The following is a 4,492-nucleotide window of genomic DNA, read 5'->3' on the forward strand; positions in this document are numbered from 1 at the left end:
CAAAAACATCCAGACAGGTACGAGGGGTAAAGATATAATCTAGTCAAGACCCACACTCTGGTGGGTGACCAACAAGTGAAAGGTAATATCACAAACACAGAGGTCTTTCCTAAGGAGCAAGTGGTTTGAGCCCCACCTTGGGCACCCAAGCCCTGGGGATCAGCACTGGGAAGATGACCTCCCTGGTTTTACAACCAGCAAGGTTTACATCCAGGAGATCCAAAGAGCTGTAGGAAACCAAGGCTCCACTCATAAGGGGCTTTCATACAATCTCACTTGCTACACATCTGAGCACAGAGACCACAGATTGAAAAGTGCACATGCTCTAGCAGGTCTACCAAGACTGCCCCAGCATACCATGTAGCCCATACCAGGCACCCACTCCAGCCACCCCCCACCATGGTGACAACTCTCAGTGGGCACTGGCTTGTGCCAGGCTCCACCTCCATCCATCCCCCCATCCACCAAAGCAGTGGCCCCCAGCACACCCTGAGAAAAGCCCCAGCCCATGCCTGAATCAGCTCCAGCCCTCCTGCTAAAGCCACTAGGTATACACAATCTGTATAGGGACATTCCTAAACAAGGACACACCTTCAAGACTGGGAGAGGAAAATCTTTTCCCTAATTCATAGAAAGAAACACAGAAAGTCAAACACAATTAGAAGACATAGGAATTTGTTCCAAACAAAAGAATAAGATAAAACAGTAAAATAAACAAAAAACAAACAAAAACAAACTGATGAAACAGAAAAAAGTAATTGACTTGATAAAGAGTTCAAAGAACCAGTCATAAAAATGTTCATGAAACTCGGGAGAAGAATGGAGAAACATACTGAAAATTTCAACAAAGAACCAATCAGAGTTGTAGAACACATTAACTGAAATGAAAACTACACTAGAGGAAACCAACAGCAAATTAGACAATGCAGAATAATGTGTAAACAACCTGGAAAACATAGTAGTTTAAATCACCCAGAAAGTAGCCTTGATATATATACACTACCAAATGTAAAATAGATAGCTATTGGGAAGCATCTGCATTGCACGGGGAGATCAGCTCGGTGCTTTGTGACCAGCTAGAGGAGTGGGATAGGGAAGGTGGGAGGGAGAGGCAAGAGGGAGGAGATATGGGGATATAAGTATACATATAGCTGATTCACTTTGTTATACAGCAGAAACTAACACAATTGTAAAGCATTATACTCCAACAAAGATGTTAAAAAAAAACACTAAAAGAAAAAAATAGCAAAAATTAAAAAAAATAATTAAAAAATTGAGAATAGTCAAGTTTTTTGTTTGTTTGTTTTAATCCATTCAGTCACTCTATGTCTCTGATTGAAGCATTTATTTAGTTACATTTAAAGTAATTATTAATAGGTATGTACTTATTGCCATTTTGTTTCTTGTTTTCTGGTTGTTTTGTAGTTTATTTTTGTTCCTTCTTTCTTTGCTCTCCTTCCTTGTGATTTTATGACTAGCTTTACTGCTATGTTTGGATTCCCTTTTCTTTTTTGTGTGTGTACCTGTTATAGATTTTTAGTTTCTGATTATCATGAGGTCCATATATAAAAAATATGGAATGATTCCCAAATTTGCATGTCATACTGCATAGAGGCCATATTTATCTTCTCTGTAGGATACCAATTTACTAAATGTGCTGTAGAATCTAACACTGAAGAGGTTTCTTGAGTTAATTTTGAGTGAGCAAAGTAAGACGCAAAAGAGTGTGAGTTTATCTATTGATGCTTAAAAAGTCGCTTCAAAACTTAGTGTCTTGAGAAGACAATAATTATGCACTCTTGGTCAGATTTCTCTTGATTAGATTCTATAATAACTGAGTTGTATATAAAAGAAGAACATATGGAGTTTTGCAAACTATATATCTGATATTTGCAAACATTTGCAAACTATATATCTGATAAGAAGTTAATATCCAAAATATGCAACAAATTTATACAACTCAATAACAACAACAACAAAATCAACTTGATTTTAAAATGGTCAGAGTACTTGAATAGGCATTGTTCAAAGAAGACATATAAATGGCCATCTACATGAAAAGGTATGAACATTTCTAATATCAGGGAAATGTAAATCAAAAGCTCACACCTGTTAGGGTGGTTATTATCAAAAAGACAAGAGATAGCAAATGTTGGCAATAATGTGGAGAAACAGGAACCCTGATACAGTGTTTGTGGGAATGAAAATTGGTGTATTCAATATGAAAAACAATATGGGTGGTAATCAAAATATTAAAACAGAAATACCATATGATCTAGCAATTCCATTAGAAATTAAATCACTATTCTGAAGATATATCTTCACTCCCATGTCTGTTGCAGCATTATTCAGAATAACCAAAATATGGAAACAATCTAAATAACATAAGTGTCCACTGGTGTATGAATGGATAAAGAAAATGTGAAATATATGTACATATAATGGAATATTATTGTGCCATAAAAAGAAGAAAACTGCCATTTGGAAAAACATGAATGGGTCTTCAGGCAATATGCTAAGTGAATCAAGTCAGTCAGAGAAAGAAGAATAATGTATGATCTCACTTATATGTGGAATCCGAAAACATCAAACTTACAGAAACAGTAGAATGGTGATTGCCAGGGAGTGAGGGGTGAAGGAAATGAGGAGAAGCTGGTGAAATAGTACAGGCTTGCAAGTATAAGATTCATAAATTCTGGGATGTAAGGTATAGCATGGTGACTATAATTAACAGTAACATATTGTACTTTTGAAAGTGGCTATGAGAGTAGAGCTTTCCCATTCCCACCATAACAACAATAAAATGGAAATAGGGTGAGTTGAAGGATGTGTTAACTAACCTTATTGTGGTAAACATTTTGGTGTCAAATCATCATGTTGTACACCTTAAACTTACACAAGGTTATATATCAATTATGTCTCAATAAAGCTGAAGAATAAATGTGTTTTTTTTTCCCTTGGAGTCTTCAGCTAAAATGGCTGGAGAAACATTTGTACCTGAACATCATGTTAAACTACTGGGGAAAGAACTGACTTCATGCCAATATTCAGTTTTCCCTGAAAGAATAAGCAATCATGGCATGATCTCCACTCACTAAATACTCTTACATTTCAGGAACATTTTACAGTCTTTTTTAAAATACAAGTAGAGGAGCTTCAAGATAGCAGAAGAGTAAGACGCGGAGATCACCTTCCTCCCCAAAACTACATCAGAAATACATCTACACGTGGAATAACTCCTACAGAACACCTACTGAACGCTGGCAGAAGACCTCAGACCTCCCAAAAGGCAAGAAACTCCCCACGTACCTGGGTAGGGTAAAAGAAAAGAGAAAAAAACAGAGACAAAGAATAGGGACGGGACCTGCACCAGTGGGAGGGAGCTGTGAAAGAGAAAATGTTTCCACACACTAGAAGTCCCTTCACAGGCGGAGACAAAGGGTGGTGGAGGGGGGGAGTTTCGGCGCCATGGGGGAGAGCACAGCAACAGGGGTGTGGAGGGCAAAGCAGAGATTCCCGCACAGATAATTGGTGCCCAACAGCACTCACCAGCCCGAGAGGCTTCTCTGCCCACCCGCCGGGACGGGTGGGGGCTGGGCGTTGAGGCTCGGGCTTCGGTCTCTTCCCAGGGAGAGGACGGGGGTTGGCTGCGTGATCACAGCCTGCAGGGAGCTAGTGCATCACAGCTAGCCGGGAGGGAGTCCAGGAAAATGTCTGGAGCTGCTGAAGAGGCAAGAGACTTTTTCTTGCCTCTTTGTTTCCTGGTGCGCAAGGAGAGGAGATTAAGAGCGTCACATAAAGGAGCTCCAGAGACGGGCAAGAGCTGCGGCTATCAGCACAGACCCTGGAAAGGGGCCTGAGACACTAAGGCTGCTGCTGCCGCCACCAAGAAGCCTGTGTGCAAGCACAGGTCACTATCCCCATCTCCCCTCCTGGAAGCCTGTGCAGCCCGCCCCTGCCAGGGTCCCAGGATCCAGGGACAACTTCCCAGGGAGAAAAAACGGCGCACCTCAGGCTCGTGCAACATCACACCTGCCTCTATCCCTGCAGGCTCGCCCTGCATCTCTACCCCTCCGACCCCCTGGCCTGAGTAAGTGAGAATCCCCAAAGAAGCTGCCTCTTTAACCCCATCCTGTCTGGGTGGGGAACAGACGCCCTCAGGCGACCTACAGGCAGAAGCGGGTCCAAATCCAAAGCTGAACCCTGGGAGCTGTGCAAACAAAGAAGAGAAAGGAAAATTATGCTCAGCAGCCTCAGGAGCTACACAATCTCCACAATCTCCACAATCAGCCTGATCTCCACAATCAACCTGATGTACCCTGCATCTGAGGAATACCTGAATAGACAACAAATCATCCAAAATTGAGGAGGTGGACTTTGGGAGCAATGGTATATATTTTTGTCTCCTTTTTTTCTTTTTGTGAGTGTGTATGTGTATGCTCCTGTGTGTGATTTTGTCTGTATAACTTTGCTTTTATCATTTGTCCTAGGG

At 41.3% G+C, this 4,492-nt stretch overlaps 1 non-coding gene across 1 annotated transcript; it reads right to left on the reverse strand.

Moving 5' to 3' along the window:
* Nucleotides 1-1,568: 1,568 nt before the first annotated feature.
* Nucleotides 1,569-1,673, reverse strand: LOC137206286 (U6 spliceosomal RNA). Its single transcript, XR_010934600.1, has one exon. It is a non-coding gene; the product is annotated as a U6 spliceosomal RNA (small nuclear RNA).
* Nucleotides 1,674-4,492: the final 2,819 nt, after the last annotated feature.

The sequence above is a fragment of the Pseudorca crassidens genome, chromosome 14 (assembly GCF_039906515.1).
Source record: "Pseudorca crassidens isolate mPseCra1 chromosome 14, mPseCra1.hap1, whole genome shotgun sequence".
Classification (NCBI taxonomy): Eukaryota; Metazoa; Chordata; class Mammalia; order Artiodactyla; family Delphinidae; genus Pseudorca; species Pseudorca crassidens.